The 21,297-nt window shown below is 36.5% G+C and overlaps 1 long non-coding RNA gene across 1 annotated transcript in view; it reads left to right on the top strand.

The window, feature by feature from the left end:
* The first annotated feature begins 6,401 nt into the window (after positions 1 to 6,401).
* LOC136290639 (uncharacterized) overlaps positions 6,402 to 21,297 on the top strand; it is an 89,888-nt gene continuing 74,992 nt past the window's right edge. The window contains exons 1-2 of the long non-coding RNA XR_010721270.1: positions 6,402 to 6,552; positions 9,441 to 9,600. This is a non-coding gene — a long non-coding RNA (uncharacterized lncRNA). The remainder of the gene's footprint in view (positions 6,553 to 9,440; positions 9,601 to 21,297) is intronic.

Raw genomic sequence — 21,297 nt, 5'->3', positions numbered from 1 at the left:
CTTTTTGAAGTACTAAGCTTATCATGAATTCTAAAATCTAATCTTCTGTAAGTGTTAGTAATGAGACAGTGGAGCAGAGAGGCATGGCTTCTTCCCACAAGGTTTTGTTTTCATAATGAATTAAGTCATATGAAGTGTGGAATCTGAGATAAGGCATGAAATTTTTAGATAGTGCCAGCTTGAATAACTCCATTAAAATCAATAGAAAACCACCAGTTTTCATCACCAGCTTGTGACTCACTCCCAGGGGAAATAAAATGGTTGATATAAATGCTTCAGTCATGAGCCTCTTTGAGTGAACAATTGGCATGGAAGGACAGATGATGGTACTCAAAACTGAAGATAATTTGGGATATTATATTCTGGATTTGATATAATCTGTTGCTTTTCTGTCTATCATACAGTATCTCTTTGAACCCAACTCATATTTGAACTTTTTAGAGAGTAGCTGAATAATGTGAAGTTTCCTAGGGCTGTGGAATAAACTGTGGTCTTCTGCAAAGCATTAGGAATAATTTTTACTTTTTATAAAGACTGAAGCAGGGAAGGGGAAAATCAAATCTTTTCCCCTTCATTCTTCACAAGACACATACTGAATTGTACTACCGAGTCCTTTGCAGCAGTATGATTATTGACAGATACTGTTACTACTAAATTCAGTAAAACCATATTTATGCTGATAAATATGCATGCCATTTTTTGTCTTTTACTGTAACGTGGATGTGGGATGCCATTTTCCAAACTGAATATGGCAATAGCAACAGCCAAATCCTTTGTATGAGGATGCATGAATAGGCTTGGAAAGAAGGGGAAGCAGCTATGGGATTTTCAAGAACCACTTTCAGATTTTGTAAATTCCTAATGCAAGCTCAGGAAACCCCCAGGCAAGAAAAATCTAGAATAAGAAACAGAAACAGAGATGATGTATCTATTTTAACTTTACTGTGTAATATCATGATGAACATGGAGAAAAAGAAGCAGGTAAGAGGCAAAGCAAAAATGTCCCATCACTGGGAAACAGTGATAGACTTTTATGAATCCTGTTTCTACAAGATGTGAAAGCATTTCATTTCATGGGCAGCCTGGTTTCCCCATTTACATTACCCTTGGATCAGTGCACAAGCAAGTTTCTCACTGTGGAGTTTTATTAATGAGGTTATTGTTAAGCAAGAAAGCTCAACCGCTTTCCTTCCAAATGAAAAAGGGAACATTTCCATGGACTAGGATTTCCCCTCCAGCTAGGCTCGTGAAATCCCACCAAGTTAAAACTTATCCTCTACCCATTTTAACTATTACAGTGACAATGAATGGACTTTAGGCAGTTTCAAAATATGCCCCATTAACCTTAATATGTGCTAAACTTTGTAGCAGAATTTTAATTTTCTGCCTTTCAATACAGCTGTGCTTTTCCCTCTGATGAAGCTGCTCTGCTGAGAATACTCACACTAGAACAATAACAATTTTATTTTTCCAGAATTTTTAAATTATTGAACTCACAAATTAGAACCATGAGATATTTCAGACTGGAAAGTACCTCAGGAGACATCCTCATGCAATTTCCTACTCAAAGCACTATCAGCTGTGAGGTGAGAGCAGGTTACTCAGGGCTTTATCCGACCAACTCTTGAAAAGTGTATTAACAACTTGTAAGAACAGAACAGAAATAGTAAGGACTTGTAAGTTCTCGATATTGAAGAAATTATAAATCCACAATTATTAGATTAAAGATATTAGATAGAATGTCCCTTTTTTCTTTTTCACTTTAATACCTGTTTATGGCCCTATTGTCTTTAAATTTGTCTGAGTTGCTTTTTAGTCTGCTGCCTCTGAGAGGCTCCTGAGCCAACAAGTTTCAGAAGTTCACTTGCTACTGTACAAATTTTTTTTTTTTTTAAAAGCTTTTAACTGATACGACAAATTCATTAAGAGCTATCTGTTTCTCTTTGGGCCTATTCAATAAATAGTTCTGAGTTCACTCACCCTTGTGATTTTGCAGACCTTCAAACATACCCCATCATCCTTCTCTTTGCATCAAACAATACCAGTCTTTCTCATCTGTCCCTATTAAGGTTATTACTCCTTCTCCATACCTTCTTAGCTCCACGATGTTTTCCTTGAGATGCAGAAGTGTCCACAGTACTGAAGGTGTTTGTGTGGAAGAGGCTGCTTAGCTGTCCCTTGATGTCTGAAGTCTGCCAGAGACAGAGGTGTAAACCATAGCTTTTAAGTTATATGGTAATGGAACTGAAAGGAACGGTACAGCTGTGGTGTAAGAAAAAAAGGAAATTCACTGTTGATCTTGGTGGTGATGGATATCCAGTTTATCTGGATGTCTTACTTACTTTTGGGCTGAGTTTTTTTCCTTGCTCTTTTCCACTGCATCACTGAGTGTGGTTGTATTGTGATGATTAATGAGTTTGTAAAAGCCTACAAAGGTAAGAAATTAATATTTGTGATGCTGTCACACTAAGAGTAAGAGAGTCAAAAACTCCAGGAAAAAAAAAAGAAATTAAGAAAAGGTTTCGTATAGATTTCTGGACATCTGAGGATGACCTAGAAATCCACATTCACTGTTTATTAGGACTGCAAACCTAACTGGGTTATGCTCATCAAACTCTTGCACGTGTTTCTGCCCTGGCACGGGAGGATGTAGGCTAGGAGATATGGTAGTGCTTGCTTGAATGTGGCAGGGGACTGGCAGAGGCTCTCAAGTCTGCTAGAAAAATGTTCCTGCCTGTCTTGTTCATGCTGCTCAGTTACATGGCCAGAAGACACTCCTCATAAGAGAAAAAAGTAAGTATACCTAATTAAAATTGCTAATTTAACGAGCAGTCAGAAGTATTCTGTTTCTCCTCCTTCCTTAAGTCATCCGCACAGTTTCCAAAAAGTCAGCTAAATGGCTTTTTCTCTGATGCCATCTCTGAGAGGTACTAGTCCTGGCATTCAAGATTCATATCACCTCAGCAAATAAATTCCTGTGCTACAATAGCTGAGCAAATTTAAAGGAAATGAAATAATATGTAAAAGAAGTTTTGAAAGTTTGAAGCCAGATTTGATTCATGCAAGTAGTACAAGTTTCCTCGGAAAGCAGTGACTTATTTTAATTGGAATTGGAGAACATTGCTTTTTAAAATATAAACTGTCATGTTACATGAAACTTTATTTCCTGATACCAGCGGTGATTTTACTGACAACGGTTCAAAGTGGTTTTATCTTTAACTACATGCTCAGTCATCACAAGGCCATTCACTGGAAAGGGGGACTGTAATTTTTTGTGATGGCTCACATTTATTTTTTGCTCAAAGTTGGAAATAATGAATTATTTTCATGAAAGATTCATGTCAGAATATGTGTTGTGGAAGCAGAAATGTTTCTTATTCAGATCTCTCTGTATTCCTCTCAGAAAACAACCAACTTTGGAAACTTTACAGTCAGAAACTTTCCAAGTTGATACAACTCTGAGGAACATGCTACTTTGATTATAAAAAATTACCCATAAGAACGATATGAAGACTTCTAGTGCCCACAAGTCTACAGTAACAGGCAGATAAAACCAAAAATACTCTGATCAAATTCACTATATAAAGGTCTTCTAGACTAACACTGGAAATTCAGAAGCTGGGTCATCCCTTCATGGAAATTTTGCTAACACTTTCTTCAAATTACGTAAGATATGATTCAGTATACATTAGTGTCTATTTAACAAACATTTCATTAAGGTATTTACTTATGAAAATTGCTAAAGGGAAGCCTTTAGAGATGCAGTATCTCATTTTCATTTCAGTCCTGAGGGACAGGAAGACACTCATGCATAATAACCATCATTTTCATAAAGCAAATAAATTTGAACTGCTTGTACATAATAATTGTGTATAAAATGCGAAAACATGCAGTACGAGATTACCAATTGTTAAAAAACTGATAAGATCCCTGAGAGAGAAATATAATTCATTTTTCTAAGCACCATTTTCAAGTTACTCTTTACTTCTTCTCTTTTAGATGAGTTATGAAATAGTAACATCATTGAGACAGTTGAATGTTATGATACATTAGCAGATTACAAAAATAAAATGAGAGAACAACCTTTAGATTATTCTGTGTAGTTTAGCATCCTCTTTGTTCCTTCATTTAAATTACATTTTCGTCACTACTCTAATTCTTCCCTATGTGTAGTGGATACTTTTAACAAGATGTTTTAAGCACAAAGTTTAAGTAATGTTATTTTAGTAGAAGTTATGAGAAGAGCTTAGAATTTTGACTCAGTTCGACTGTGCTTCTATTGCAAAGTCAAAATAAACTTCAACACATTTTGACTTTATGCAGTAGGGGCAAAGGTTTCATACCAAACTTCATTTAGCCTTATCTCAACACCATCATAATATTGTCAGTCTCTAAGTGTATCCAAAGTATCATTGCACAGGCTGGAAGTCAGATAGAGTGAAGTGGTACTCTGGCATGTCTCTGCCATCAAGTCTTCACAAAAATTTCATTGCCACAAAGCGGACGTTGTAGTGGCATCTCTGCCATCAATCTGTCATTAAGGGATCCCCTTAGCTGCTTATCCAGAGAAAGTTTATAACTCCTTTGCACATTCGTATCTTGCAGCATATCAAGATAAAGATCATAACGTTTTTCCAAAACAGTGCTTAGGCACTTTAAAATGGGCACTGGATATATTTTCTCTAATCATTATCTTCCCTTTTGTCACACAATGTTGTAGTTCCTCTACTGTAATGTGACAGTATTTTATAATGCATATAATATCAGAAACACTCTATTGATACATATTTTATGAGAAAATCTCATATATGTAGCTGTTTTATCTCATATCAGCAAGAAAAATCACCCACTTCATAATTTTTAATCTGATTCCTAATCAATAAATAAAGTGCATTGTGTCTCAAAATCCTAATAAAAATAACTTTTGTTACTCTGTAACATCCTTGCACCAGAAAAAAAAAAAAGTCCTCAATTGAAAATACAATAGTCATACAAAGACACGGAAATCTTTAACAGGAAATTTAAATGTAATCATGTAAATGTGAAAAATATGCGTGTGATATGTAGCATGTATGCATGGAAAGATGCTTTCTCAAGCAACAGTTCACTGTTTGTATCAACCCTTGCAACCAACCTTCCTCAAATTCTCAGCAAGAATCTAGCTATAACCTATGTGTCTTAGCAGATTTTTGTTAGGGCCATAAGTGCCTTCTACCTTTTTTTGACTCACCAGCAAAATTTGTTAAACCAGTGATTAATAAGTTAATAACTACCTGTATATCCATACAGTGAAACCCCTTGTGCTGTGAATCACTTCATGCATTAATTTAATAATTCACAGTAGCACCTCATCAAACTCATAATGGAATTAAAAGTAAGAATAGGATTGGTGAGATCCAAAGAAACATTAGGGCACTAACTAATTATTGATATAACTACACTAATCAAAGTAAAAGTTTAAATCAAAGACGTTGACACACATTTCAATTTAAGAAAAAAAAAGTTGTTTGATTTGCTGTACTCCTAGGGTTGCTTTAATTGAAAATGAGGAATAAAATGGCTAGAAATTATTTTACTTGCATTACTCCTGCCAGTGCAGTAGAATACATTTCTTTTGACCATGTCCTCTCTTGAGCTATTCTGCCTTGTTACTTTTGGTGATATTTAGATTGGAGAAGATGAAAAGGTAACAAAGAAAAACAAAAATCCAGAAAATGAAGACAAGGAAGACTCATATATGAGGCCTAATAGTGTTTTCAGACCTTTGGACTTTGGTAGATTTCAAAACAATGATTTCTCTGTAGAAATAAATATCTGAAAGTCACATTCTTGTGTACACTAAATCCCTAACGATGGTTACCATAAATTTTTTTTGTCTGATTGAATTGAGCACTGGTCCTGAGTGATTTCCTTGGAAAAGAAGGTAAAAATATCTCCTTTGTGGCTACTTTCACTTGATGTTATTGGTAATTTAGTGTAGGCTGAAGCAATCCTGAAAGTCTTCTATACACCTCTCCGAAATCTTGACTCACTTTATGGCTGGGGACCTAAAGAACTGTTGCAGAGCAACTGTTTTCTCCCTTGTCAGTGCATAAGCCAAACTATAAATGAAAAGTTGGGCTATGAAATTGCATTTTTCTCTCAGAGTAGCCAGAAGTGTTAAATGTTCAAATTCATATAATCATTATGTGTAATTTTAGACACAATAAAGCAGATGGCTCAGAACAGAAACAGCCTCTTTTGGTGTTGACTTGCTAAAAGAAAAATGTCTATTGATATTAGTGCAGGAAAATTTTAGCCGTGAAATTGGGTTCCTTTGTTGCTTTACTCCTCTCTGTAATTAGGAAAATATTTTAAAAAATTGAAAAAAGTTGTTTTTTAAGCTTTCTTGTATTTCAGCCAGCTGATGTGTACTTTCACTCTATGATTAACATGTCCTTGTTTTACAAGAGGACGTATCAGTTTTACAGACTGATATAGAGGATGCTGCGGAGGCTTGTAACAACAACAAAGAAAAACAACTAAGGGACTTTTTGCTCATTAATGAATCAGGTGAGCTAAAACAGAAGCTCAGAACTTGGGGATTAATGTGTTAGACCTATTCAGTTATTAACCTCCTATGCCATTGAAAGCTGAGAGATCATTTTACATTCATATTAAAATGTTACATTATATCTAAAATGCCTTGTTGTGTAATAGTTAAGGGAAAGTAACTGGAAGAAAATTACTCATAAAAGAGTATTTCTAAAATATATATCTGTAACTTAGGCACAGAAAGAAAATCTGGCTATTTAGCAAAGAAGAAAGAGTGGTGTGAGAGTTCTCTCCTACAGTGAGAGTTAATAAGTGAAGTTATACAATGCACTGATTTTTATGTCTAAGACATAAACCTTTGAATGCAAAGGTTTATAAAGTAAATGCTGATGCTCTCTTAAACACTGTAAAACATTCTGCAATGGTACCAGATTTCTGCTATTTCTATATAAATATTTTAATAACTAAGCCTTTTGAGAAGAAATAGTACAGATTATAGTAAGAACTACAGATAAAGGTATCTTTTTCTTTGCTCCAGTATAATAGGTGTCAGTGACTTTCCAGCAACATACTGTAACGACAGTAAAACTCCTGACCTTCTGCCATTCAGTTAAAACCTCCAACGTAAATTACACTTTTAAAAATATAAGCTACTTACGCAGCTATTTGAAATAATTCTGCTGACTATTGATTTTTTTTTCATTATGTTCATATTTTTCACTCACAAGAAATGACTTCTTGGTTCAGAATTGAAATATCCATAAGTGCCACATTTCTTAAAGATGAGTTTGTGTGCTCTTAGATAACCGTAATCATTCCATCCAGACACCAAACTTGTAATGTTACTTACAGTTGTAAAATTCATAATTTTGAGCCAGAGGTTACAGAAACACTAATTTATTGTTATGAACCTGATTTAATCTCATATTCTTTAAAAAAAAAAATCATTTTGGTAGGTAAGGATTTTAAAATATAAAATTATATTAAATTGCTGGTTTGCTTTGTTTGGGTTTTTTTTTTCTTTTAAATTGTGCATATTTTTATCTACTACCATTCTCTTATTGTCAAGTTATAAATAAAAAACCTCATGGCCTGTTATGGTTAACATGTATTTGTCAAGTTCAAACTTGTACTCACCTGCAAAGTTGAACCTTTCTAAAGATACTTACTGGGAATTGTAATCTGTAAAAAGAGTAACTTCTGATTCATGACAGCCTTAAGCCTTTCTACTGGTAATGGGAAATGATTCTGTTTAGAAAAAAATTATTATTATCAGCAGCCCTTCCCATCCTTCCACAGCAATGACTGATTAAACCCAGGCTGGGGTGAGCATATTACACCTTTCTAAAAAGCAAGATGCCTCCTTTTAAAAAAGGAACTAGAACATAGTGTTCACTGAAGTAGATACACAATTAAAATGCTGAAGGTGAAAGCACTGCATATGCTTCAAGATGAGCTATCTGCCTTCTTCTCCAAACCCATAAGATAGTGGTGTGTATCTACTGCAATTTGCGTTTTAAGGGACTGGAACTTCTGCTCTGACTGCTGGAGGCTGTGTTTTCTCAGGGATCTGGTATCATCAATTCCAGACCATGAATACCATCAGCCTTTACAGACTATAAGCCTCATGTGATATGACTTCAGCAACTTAGCTCCTGGAACATCAGCTTACTTTGTAGAATATATTGAAGTTTAGAAAATAGTGTATGAAGAAAAATAGACACCCCCAAAATCTTCTCCTTTGAAGGACTAATCTAAGAAAAGTGGCACTCTAACAAAGGAGCTATAAATCAAAACTGAAAATGCATCCCAGTGGCTTGTAACAACAACAGTACAGTTCAAGATTCATTTTGTGGTGTATCAATTGCAAAATATGTGGCCCTTGTTATCTTTGCACTATTTTTATGTCCCTGTAAAAGAAGATTAGTCCATTACCTCTTAATATCATGTAGAGAAAATTACTGTGTGACACAAGGATGGCTGTGGAATTTTTACCCCTTGAAATGTTTTTTCAAAGGCAAATCACATCAGATTTGCCTTTCTGTCTTCATAGAGTCTTGGCACTGTTAAGGAGCACACCAGGTTATGTATTGCAAAGCAGGCTACGCTTTGTGTGATAGTTTTAGTAAGTGCTAAAATACACTCACCAATTGGAACAGTTTACTTTGTAAACCTATTTGAAATCCTTTTTCAGTTAACAAGGTGGTGAACAATAAGGGAATAATTTGGAAATTACTGAAATTTGCTTTACTCTTGCAGCTCAAAATAATTTTGTTTTGCCATTGTTCTTTTTCCTTAGGCAGAACACTCTCATGAATACTTTATTTCTGGTGGTACAAACCAATGCATTTGGAGCTTTTATACTGGAAATAACTTTTTTTATTTAGCGTTCTCAACAGCAAATTCTAAAGCAGTAATTAAATCTATAAGCCAAATTCAGTTCTTAACTGCAGGAGCCACTTAGAAATTTAGAGCCACTACAAGGGTTCTTCCGTATTTCTTTTAGTGTTGTGCTATGAATTCACATTCTCTATTATAACAGTATTCTGAGGAATGATTTTTGTTAAAAAATATTTTATAAATATAGTATCTATGTATATAACACCATGCCATTTCATTAGGTTTGTAGCTGGTGCAGAATTAAAATGTCTGGTTGATTGAGGAGAGGATTGAACTTTTGGAAAAGGCGGTTGCTCATTCAACCACACTTAAGTTTCCTCAATCCATTGAAGATATGGTTTGATAGTTTATTCATTATCTGTAAGCAAACCTAAAGTGTAATTTTCTCTTCTTCTCATTCTCAAAGAATAACTTTAAAATAACCTGCCTTTGTCTGTGAGAGCAGAAACTAATGTAACTTTCAGAAATATTTCCTGTAACAGAAATTTTTAATTCTTAATTCTAAGTAAAAGACATTTGGATCTTCAAAACAACATTGAAAACATGCTGGAAGTGACATTTATGCCAAGTTACTGAAGATAAAAGCACGAGAGTTGTGACTCAGAGGATGTCAACTGCTAGAAAATTGGAAGAAGCCAGAAGCAAGTACTGGATTTGTCAAAAAAGGTAACCAAGTTATATTTCCTGTATTAATTCAATCACCTAGGGTGTGGGGGAGAAAGTGAGCATGGATGGTAGTCTGTGCAAAATGCTGGGGGACAGATTGTTTGCTCCCAAGTTTTCTTGTGGACTACATGTCAGAAACAGTGAAAAGATACAATGTATGCAAATCCAACAACATTTACCCTGCTCAAAATCATATTGACATAAATATATTTTCTTATTAATTGAATTGTAGGAAACTTGCAATTAGCGTATTCATGTTGGGGTTGACACTATTTTGTTACTACAGGCTATACAGGTCACATTTATACACCCAGTACAGAATCTTTCTGAACAAATCATCGCTGAGAAAAATAGGAAGACATGGAGCAGAGGAATCCTTGCTACTGGTTGTGACTACTGAAAATGGGAAGATACAGCTGTGTGTGTAATTAGTTGTGTTGATTTGGGTAGCTACACATCACTTTCCTAAATATCAGAGTGCTGTGCTGTTATTTTTAGTCTGCCATTTTTGATGAAATGTAAACACACTGTACATTAGCTACCACTGTATCTGCAGTATAAAAGTAATATCAGATCTCTAGTCCCAACTGCCACCAGAGTTTGCCAGGGTTTTGCTTAAGTGTATGCATACATGGAGAGAGAGAGAGAGAGAGGAGAGCACATCATTGTCACTAGGAATATTTCCTTTAAGAAATGTTAAACAAAAATTTGACAAGTAATTTATATTTGCTACACAGTTATACCTCTGCAGACTGTGGAATGGTTCCCAAGCTCAGGTTTCATCATATCCCACTCCACTTCTCAAATTGTATCACCTTCTCTTTCCTGAGTTTGTGAAGGCTCTGTGGGTTTCTGCTCACTACACACTAAAAAAACTTTGTGAAAAACCAAGCAGGAGGTAATATTGTGTGTTCTCTCTGTGGCTTTGGATTGGCCTCCCCAGGAGTGGTTGGCCACGGGGTCTTGAGTTACACTGACAAATAATGAACAATGCTAAGCTTTTTTCTCAAGTTGTATGCATTTGGGGGCAGAGGCTGTAGTTGATGCCCCTTGTCTAATCACTGTCTTGTTTTGCAACAGGCAATCACTGAAACTTGGTAAAATTGTAAAATGTGCTCTGTGAATTTATAGACTCCAGATTTTCCTATGTTTGATTTTTAAAAAAATTATCACTTAGTATTTTATCACTAATATATAGAGTGAACGACATATTGCTTTGAGTATTTATGTAGCTTTCTGAAGTGATGGACAATAGAGCTTAGTGAAAAATGCAAATATTGATTGTTAAGGTGTCTGTTTTGGTTTGGTGGCTTTTGTTGATTTTGTTTTTTTAAATTACAAATCTGAACAAAAGGTCAGCTCATAGACCACATTGTCTTCCTGAGCTTTCCAGATATTTTAACAACTGATGTGGAATGTTTTAGTTTGCTGGAAATGCCTACAGTGAATGACAATAGCTTGTGCCCTGAGCTGCAAGGCTACCAGACTGCCTGGGAACACCAGGAACCAATTAACCCAGGAGCTGGGAACCTAAAACAAACTGACATCTACGGCTTGCTCTGGAATTTCTTGCTAAGACACTGACAGTTGACTTGTTTGGAATTTACTGCTAAAAGGGCACTCAGTCACCATCTCAGAAACCCAGTTAATTAATCCTTGTCGGAAGAGCTTTACCCTGAATGCCTAATGTCCAGTCATACTGACCTTTAAAGTAACACTTGTAGCTGAGATATCTACCTAAGAGCACCCTGTCTGCTGAATGCTGGATTTCAAAACTAGGCACAGCAGGGTCCTCACACTCTTTTCCTTTTCTTAAAGACTGTCGTACTTGTCCTGCTTTTATTCAAAACTCTTCATCTAGCCATAGTGCAGACACTGCTGTGGCTGAGAACACTTATGTTTTTCATGTTCCCTATGGCCTCTTGCAGACAAAGCCAATACTCTCCAAGGACTTCCCTGTGCCTGTAATTGCATTGTCATCCTTAAAAAGTTTTTTCTGGCTGAAATGAATTTCTCACTGCTCACAAAACTTTTACTTGTTATAAGAATTTATAGCTCTATTCTCATAAGACTGTTTTACAAGGCACACAAATAAACTGATCTGTAATGTTTGATTTGCTTTTAGTACAGACCATTAGTAAGATATAAACATGAGGTTTGGTTTTCAGACTGGATCATCCCAACATCTCCTTTTATCAGACATTGGCATCCCATTACACAGCCAGGCAATGGGTAAGCAGCAAGTCAGGTCCCTCAGCAGCTCACACATAAACAAGCTGTCACAAACCTGGCATCATCAAGGTTACCAGGCTTTCTATATCTGCAGCCACTTGGGCATTAAGACCTCTCACAGGGCAGCTTCCTGTGCCCTGGGGTTCAGAGTTTGCTTCTGCAGGCTGCTGCCATCTGTGCAGCTGACGAGCCAAATGGTGTGGCTGGGAGCTATGAGAGTGGGCAGGTCAGTTCTTCACAGCATCCAGCTGCTTCTTCTGTTTGGCAGAGTGTGGGAAACACTGGAAGCCATATCTCCCCAAAACACCATGAAAGAAGTTGTGGGGAGTCTACATTTTGGGACTGCTCCTAGCATGAGACAGTTGGTGACTGGCAAGAAGTCACACAGAGAATCACACAGAATCACTAGGTTGGAGAAGACCTTCAAGAGTCCAACCCAGCCCTAACACCTCGACTAAACCATGGCCCCAAGTGCCACATCCAGTCTTTTTTTTAAACACATCCAGGGACGGTACCTCCACCATCTCCTCAGGCAGACAAATCCAGTACTTTACCACTCTTTCCATAAAAAACTTTTTTCTTATATCCAACTTATATTTCCCTTGGTGCAGCTTCAGACTGTGCCCTCTCATTCTGTCAGTTGTTGCCTGGGGAAAGAGACCAATCCCACCTGGCTACAGCCACCCTTCAGAAAGTTGTAGAGAGTGATAAGGGCACCTCTGAGTCTCCTTTTCTCCAGACTAAACAACCCCAGCTCCCTCAGTTGTTCCTCAGAGGATTTGTGTTCCAAGCCCCTCACCAGCCTTGTTGCCTCCTCTAGATGTGCTCTAGTGTCTCAACGTCCTCCCTAAACTGAGGGGGGCCAGAACTGGACACAGCACTCAAGGTGCTGCCTCACCAGTGCTGAGTACAGGGGAAGAATGACCTCCCTGATCCTGTTGGCCACACTATTCCTGATACTGGCCAGGTGACATTGTCCTTCTTGGCCACCAGGGCACACTGATGGCTCTTGTTCATCTGCAGTCACCAGTACCCCCAGGTCCCTTTCTGCCTGGCACTGTCCAGTCTGTCAGCATCGACTCAAAAACTGGAAATCAGCTGATTCCAGTTTTTCTGAATCAGCATTTGCAGAGGAAAGCTGTTAGGTCAGAAGATTTTTCCACCTAATGTCATGAGCAGAACAGCAAAAGCAGCATATATTGCATGAGGAGATTTTGAAAAGGTCATTGACTAAGTATTCATTTTCCATCGAGGATCACGAGCATATTTCAAGAGCAGAATGATGCCCAAGTGGTAAATTGTCTTTGGAAAGTTACATTTTTTTCTCTGTATGGCCCAGCCTGAATGGCTGAATGTCTGCTGCCTACCTAAGATTTCCGTCTGGAAAATAGTCCCCACATGTGATTTGTATAATTTGTTTGTTAACTTAAAGTTTGCCCTTTTTTTCCCCCTCTCTTTTTTCTTCCCCCCATAACACTAAAATTCTTAAATTACAGTGTTTTAGGAAAATAATTTTACGGTATTCTGATTTATATGCAGGTAAGAGAGAAAAATCACCAGCTTAAAATGCACTTTGATTTCTCTAGAGGCATAAATCTTTCACTTTCTATCAGAAATTGTGGACTTTCTGCAAAGGCACTGCAGTCACCCAGGCAGCTGCCTGCATGTACAGACAAAATAGACATTTTATGAATATTTTAAAAACACACTTTACAACTAAACAAGAAAAGTGCACTTCAAAATCCAAAGACGTTAGCAATGCCATTTTATGATTTCAACAAGGAAAATAATTATTTCTTAAACAAAAGGAGACAGAAAGCAGAAAATAGAAACACTGTTTCATCCAAAAAGAAAAAAAAAAGAATGACAGTGACACATTGTGTTTGTGTTCTAATTTGCAGGCACTCTTCCTGGCACACACACACACACACATAAATAGGGAAAAAAGTAGGAAAAAAAGAATCCAGAAAAATTTGGCTTTACCTGTTGCATTTTACCCTACTGTATCATGATAATATATAATTAAAACCAAACAAGTATTGCTAGTGCTAGAGAATGTAAATCAGAGCACAAGGGTGACAAGAGGATGGTCATACCTCCCCTATGCTCCCTGTGCATCCTTTGATAACGAACAAGGTGATGATTTGACACTGCTCTTCATCACACTTCCTTGACTTTTTAAGCCAAAAATAAAAGGAATCAGCAAACCTGATAAATCAAATATTCAACTGGAAAACAATATAATTCTATTTTCCTTATTGCATGGCAGAGTTTGGACTCATCTCTGCCTTTTTCTGTATTCAGTTATTGATGTCAAATTAGTGAGATGATACACAAGTGATTATCTGCCATTTTGTATTGGACATCCTCTATTCAGAAGAGATAAATGATCTGAAGGCTTTTATAGTCACAGAAATATATATTAACCATTCTTAAATTATAATGTAGCATATAACACAATTTTAATTATAGTTAGAATTAAAAGTTTTGAAGCATGACGTTCACGCTGGATATTTAAGTCGTTATTTCAGCTATTGTTACTGCAAATGGGATTGTGCTAGGTGCTAGATAAATGCATTGCTTGGTATAGATAGATCTTTAGCGGTGTCATACAAGAATTGTAGTTGCTGAGGGCCTTATCACTGACTCCAAGTGTTTTGGGTGAAGTCTTTTGTTACTGTGCAATTCTTGGTTATTTTTAGAAACATGCTGCACTGTATTCTAGGAAGCACTTACAGAGAACTCCCAGTTAGGGAGGAGGAAGGGATGAACCAGGCATTGGCAGCTTCTTACTCTATATGCCAAGGTATACAGTTCTCAATTGCCTTAAAAATATTGGAAAAAACCAAGCCAACACTCAGTCAATATTTTGTTTGTTTCATTTTGCAATATGTCAGGGCTCTCTACTCAAACCCAAATAACAGAAGGGTTCCATCTGAGCTGTAGTATATCATGTTTCTGAAAAAGAGAGAGCAAAATGGCATGGAAGTGGAATAGTTAGAAGCCTTAAAGGTTTATTCTGAAGTGGAGGATAGAAGCAAAAGGAGGATAAAGATTGTGAATCCCTGGAGACAGATTTATAAAATCATCCAAGGGCAGTTCTTTATGAAATCCCTCAAATAAGCCAATATTTTCTGTCTTATGCACTTTCTCACAAAAGCACGTTTTCCAATATCTGTGTCCTTACAAATATTTTTTACGCTTTTGTAGCCACTGTAGTAGCACCAGTGCAGTACAAAAATCAAATGTTTGGCACTACTTTTAGTTCCACATATGAGGGTAAAAATTTAATTCTCAAAATGGTAAAAAGTAATAGGAAGGTGGAGTTTTTAAAGAAACTGCAGTATGGTTCTATCATTCTATCATACTCTCATCAGAAGAAAACAGCCACCTTTGTCTGATGTAATACATGACAAACTGCGAAAGGGATGAGTCTGGAATGGGCTAGTCATAACTGGAGAGAAGTGTTCATTTGGTGGAATGCTCTTTAGGCAACAGCAATGTGTAGATAGATAAAGGTTTTCTATTTGTTTTTGTGATTGTTTTTTCTCTACAAGTAGAGCTGTCAGTAGTTCAATTAGTAGCTCATAGACCTTAACACTGTGAACATCTCTGCTTGGTGCTTATAGCAAACACTGTTTACAACAAATGAATTTATTTATCGTTGTTTATAAATTGCAAACTTCTGCTCAGTAGGCAAATGTGCAGTAGCTGGCATGTCATTTTATCCTTGACTCTGTATAGGATGATGAATGTTTCTGTGTTTAGCAGACAGGTTCGTCTCATCTGAAACTGAAATTCGTAGATGTTTTGTAATGTTGGTCTTTTCACGTGAAAACACCAGTCTTTATGTTAACTTAGGAAAAAGTAATATAAATGTTGGTCCTCTAGAAGAATTCACGTGGTATCCTTCTTCAAATCAAGTTTTTTCCTTGGCTGTGTTGTGTGTGTGTGTAGGCCTGAGCATGCACTTTTCTCAAATATGCAAAAAGTGTGACAACTTTTACAGTTTGGAAAAGACAGAAGGTCCAAGATAAGGTTCCTGAGGAACCATCATCTTTTCTAGCTAGAGCTGTTTTGAGTACTCCAACAATATTTTTACTACAAAGAAATGTTTCACAAATACCTTTTTACTAGCTGTGCTGATGAATAGGTGGGCAAATATTTTGCTGTTAAGGTTTCTGAAACAGTAATAGTTTATGGTATCATCATATATATTGCAGTGCTACAAATTTAACAGATCTAAGATTGATTCATATTGAGCTCAACACCTTAATCTGTTATAAATTACAATCTTCTGATTTTAACCACATCTGTACAGAAATTTGTATAGTTGCAACAAAATAAGGAACAATGAGATACAGAAATGCATACAAAACTTAAATGTTGTACAGTTAATAATAATAATAGTAATAGTAATAGTAATAATAATAATAATAATAATAATAATAATAATAATAATAATAATTCTGTTCTAGAGATATTAAAATAGTCATTTTCTTTAGAAACAGTATAGTTTAAAAGAAAAAGAAAATTAAAAGTTATCTGAGCAGGCTGTTTCCATCTATAGTAAACTTCTGCTAATACTTAAAGATAATAAGCCTCATCTAGCCAGAATGGAAGTGAAATTCTTACTGAAAGTATTACTCTCTTCCATATGCTTATCTAATGACTGAGTGTGATCTTGCATAATCCAAACCTAAGGGAAAAGAAGCTTAGTGTAGGATTCTGAATCTTTTATGCTGAACTATAATTTCCTGTACAGCACTTTATAAGCTTTCAATGTCATCGTAGTTATTTTACATGTATTCTTGGCTATTCATTTTGCTAGCCTTTCTCTGCAGAGTTAAGACATGGTTTGGATTTTTCTAACCCCAAAATAAATGAATAATGTCTCTCAGTTTCTATTTAGAAAAATAACTTACACCATAACAGCAAGAAATCCATAGAAAAGCTCATGGGAACCATGTAAGTTGCAGAAACAAGATCAGAAAACACTTATTCAAGGTGATAAAGTGGTACTGCAGTGACCAAAAGAAATGATTCAGCTTCTACAAGGTGAGTTATTTTCAGAAAGCTACAGAAACATTGCCACCAAAAGATTCAGAAACATTACACTACATGTGTGACAAATTTTTTAGGAATCTTCTGGCTCAAGATGTACCAGCTGTGTGATGCTCCCAGTTGACTTCTGACAAGCTGAAGTCCCCCATAAGGACAGGAGCCATTGACTTGGAAGTGCCTCTCGATTCCTCAAAAAAGAATTTTTTACATCGTCATCCTGAATTGGAGAGCTGTAGTAGACTACCACTGTGACATCTATATTATTTGTTTGCCCCTTGAGTTTTACCTAGAGGCACTGTGCCAGTGCCTACTGTGAGCTCCATGCATTCTATCCCTTCCACTACACACAGTACTATGCCTGCCCACATTCTCTCCCATGTATCCCTCCAGAAGAGTCCTGTGACCAGGGCACTCTGGTCCCAGGACTCACCCAGCAGGTTTCACTTAAGCAGGTGATACCAAATATCTGGGACTGGGCCAAGGCTTCCAGCTTGTCTTGTTTGTTCCTCACTCTGCCTGCATTAGAAACGTTTCAGGTGGTTCTTTGCAGCCACAACAGCTCCTGAAGCAGATTAAAGGATCCCTTTATTCATCATTTCCTTAAGTCTAGGCACAAAATCCCCTTGTTCTTCACTGGCAAGCCAGGTAGATATTTCCCCTTTCCCCCTTCCAAACTAGTTAATGGCGCTCCTTCAGCAGAGTTTTTGTAGCTTAATCTCATGATTATTGATTTTTTAACATATATTTTCTCTAAGGTAAAATTACAAGTGAAGATTTCTGTAATGTATAAAAGAATAATTATTTAGGTGATAAAAAAAGTTCCTGTGATGGCCACTGTCTGCACTGTGAATCAATGTATTTTATAAGAGCTTTCCAAAGTTACAAAAAAGAGAAAACTGAATATCATATCTCTCATGATACCAACATCAAATTTCTCATGATAGCAACTCATACCAACAACAAGTCTTTTGCCTTTTCCTAGTTACAACATGGGTTGCATACTTAGAAGAATCATGGCAAGTTCCTGGACCAAGCATAGCTGTTTCTTCTATAGGGAATTCTGAAAGATGTGTTAATTACTATTTTTTTTTTTTTTCAAAAAGTCCAAACGAATTTGTGTTTACGTATAGCACACCAAATTTCAGTAGATGTTTTTAATAACTGAAAATTATTGAATACATTTAGAAATGATGTCTTTTAAACTCTGGGAAGTGTAGCATCTGCTTTAAATGTTGCTCTTCTCAGTCCCATCAACATTTTACCTATGCCTAAGGTCCTTACAATAACAAGTTTTCAGTTATGCCAAAAGAAAATCAGTGCAGTCCTTCATAAAATGTTTTGCTTAAGTCTATAATTTTATGAAATGAAACCCAAAGTTGGATTTCCTTAAAGTATGAAAGTTGTCACATAATTTTCAACCTAGAATTATCCAAATTCTAACTCCATTTACAGCTTTGGTTTGAATATTATTTTGGGTTTAGGATACTTCTCACCACAAAGCTGATATAGCATCTTATGCTTTGGGAAGAGAGTGATTTTGTGCTTTGTGCAGTGAAACAGATTAAAGGAAACGTTCAAATACGTCTCTGTGGGGGGAGCAAAAGTAATTCACATTGCATTATTGATCATCTTCTATACTGTGCATTATTACAAATGTGGAAGAGAAATTTATCTGTCTTTAATGAAATTCCTAATATTTTAATTTACTGTCCACTGAATATAGGTAGCTCTGGAACAGACTGTCATGGTACAAATATGTTGATACTTCTCTCTGTTTTAAAGAAACATAAATTTTAGTATTCAGTAAAATAATGTTTTTACCAGAAATTGGTCCCTCTGGGCCAAGTACTGTCACAATTATGAAGAGTAGTCCCTTTGCATTGAAGAATGAATTCTCAACTATTTCACAGGGCTGTGAAACAATGTAAGAGCTCTTGAGCGGGATCAAAACAATAGTGTCTAATATAATTTATTTGCAATCATTCCATCTCTACAGTTTTCAGAAGAAAAATTGCTCTCAAATTTGGTTAGTTATTCAAGCAGTGCTGAGAGAACACTTCCTAGAAATGAAAAGTGGGGCAGAAACTTTAATTAACTCTTTCTATTTTTTAATGAGCTATGAGAGTTGGTCAGTTATACAGCATATGGAGGACACAATTTATACAGTGCAGACCGCATTAAATTGTTCAGCTGTACAACACTTCAGCTCCTCTAGACAGTACAGAACCTGGCAAGAGGCCAAAACATCCAAAGGAGTTTATGCATGTGCTAACCTCCTAAAATAAAAATTGCTCACTGATGCTTCCATTTGTGAGGTATCGCTTTCTGACCTGGAGTGTGCACGAGCCCTGGTATGCTCTGCATGCAAGTCCAAAACTGCTTCCTTCTGAAGAATGAAACCCATCAATTATCCAAAGCCTGCCCAGAGAAGGACTGCAGTAGCTTGAGAAACCAAATCTAATAAGTGTTTTCCAAATAAGATAGATGCACCAGCAACTGCCACCGAATTTGTGAGTGATGCAGTGTCATGGTATGGTCCCACCTTGTGCCTGGTGGAGCTGCAGGATACTGTGCTGCAGCATCTCCTCAGTCAGAAGAAATTCAGCAGAGACTCAGCATGGGGCAATGATTTCATTCAAAGTGAGCACAGGCACCAACTTTAGGCAGGGTTGGAAGTTAGATACATGCATGGGTTTATAATTCTCCTGTGGTTTGCTCCAGACTGCTTTCCTCGCTTTCTCTGCACGGATAGTGCATTAGAATTATTCTCAGCAGGTGGCTAATTTCTTTCCATGCTGCCCCTGGGAAGCTAAGTAGGTCTCTGAGTTCTCTGGGTTAGGATTAGCTAGTATGCTTTTAGTTCTATATGTGTGATCTGTGCTTTAGAAGTATAGTTCTGCCAAGGGTGAAAGAGGGTTTTTTTTATGAGAATCTGAAGAAGTTGGTGAAATAAATGCAAAGCAACCTTTTGAATTATGTGTGATGATGCATGTCTTCCACTGAGTTGTAGAGAACACCGGTGGTGAGGTTATCAGTCTGTTGTTTCCACCCACTGAGAGAATATTTAAATTCTGGTGACAGATTTTGAAATAGATCCTGAAATTTCTCTAAGACTGGTGCTTCTGAAAAAAGAAAAAAAAAAAGAAATAGGAAAATTTCACAAGACAGCAAATGTCTCATGCTTTGCATGCCGTACAACTGGACAGGTGTTTTGTGAAGAGCCCCCAGGGAATGTTGCATTGATGTAAACAGGAAGGAGTTTTCATTTCATGAATCACTAGATTGTCAGTGATGCATTATAGCTTGTCACAGATATTATGGAGCAAAAAGAGGTATTACACTGAGTTTTATACCCCCATGACTAGAAAATTTGAACCAGGGGATTTGAATATTTTAACTGTAATCATCAATTTTTTAACTGCAATTATAACTATGAGCATTTTTGAGACACTTTCTCTTTGTAGATTTTGTAACTGGATATAGCAATTAATCCTTTAGCATTTTCTCAATGATAGCTCCTCTCTTCTGTCAAAGGCAAAATATGACAGTACTGAATCAAGCAATTGCTTTGTGAAATAAATACTGTTACACATTACTATAAAGATTTGTGAGTTGGTCTCTGAATAGTGATAGATAAAACAGCCCTATTATATACACTGTGTGTAGTGGTAGGTGTACCAGAGAGACAGGCATTTATAAGTGACACTATGAAGCAGGAAACACTTTTGTACCTCTCATGCCCAACCAAACATGTCAGTAGAAACTGGTGGAGAAAGCTGAGATAGCCCAGGTAGTGACATATGCTTACCCTTCCTAGCCCAGAGGATCAGAAGACTAGAGGAATACTCATATAAGGCAGAGAAAAGAACATTCTTCAACAATGCTGAATACTGCTGTAGAAAGAGAGTGGGATTGTTAGTGATTGGGTTTTTTCCCTCCATCATGGGGGTCACTCATTTCACTGAGAGATATAGGAGTGACAGATCTACTTGTACAAGATTTGATGAAACTGCACTGGACTTTAAAAAAGTAAAATTATGTGTGTGGCTATTTGCAAAGTTCTTTTTAGTTTGGAATTCTTTTATTTCTCCTCAAAAGTCCCACTAGTCTCACTAGAAGAGAGTGTATCAGTCTGGTGTTCACAACTTGGTACATTACCTTGAACTTTAAGGATAAACTGGTTGTAAACTTTTTGCTTAGGGTGTTTGTACCACTAGCTAAACATAGCATATCTACTTCTTTAAAATGGTGTATAATTCCTCAATACATTGTATAAAATGAATATGCAAATGAACTTGGAGTTTCTCTTTTTTTATGTAGTAGAATTTTGCCTTTGACTGTTCCCAGCTGTTACCACTTTGTGGGAGTCATTCAGGAAGGGCAGAAAATATAACTATCACC

Source organism: Chamaea fasciata, unplaced genomic scaffold (assembly GCF_029207755.1).
Source record: "Chamaea fasciata isolate MVZ Bird 193981 ecotype frontalis unplaced genomic scaffold, bChaFas1.0.hap1 SCAF_6, whole genome shotgun sequence".
Taxonomy (NCBI): domain Eukaryota; kingdom Metazoa; phylum Chordata; class Aves; order Passeriformes; family Sylviidae; genus Chamaea; species Chamaea fasciata.
This window is presented reverse-complemented; position numbering and strand designations above follow the sequence as displayed.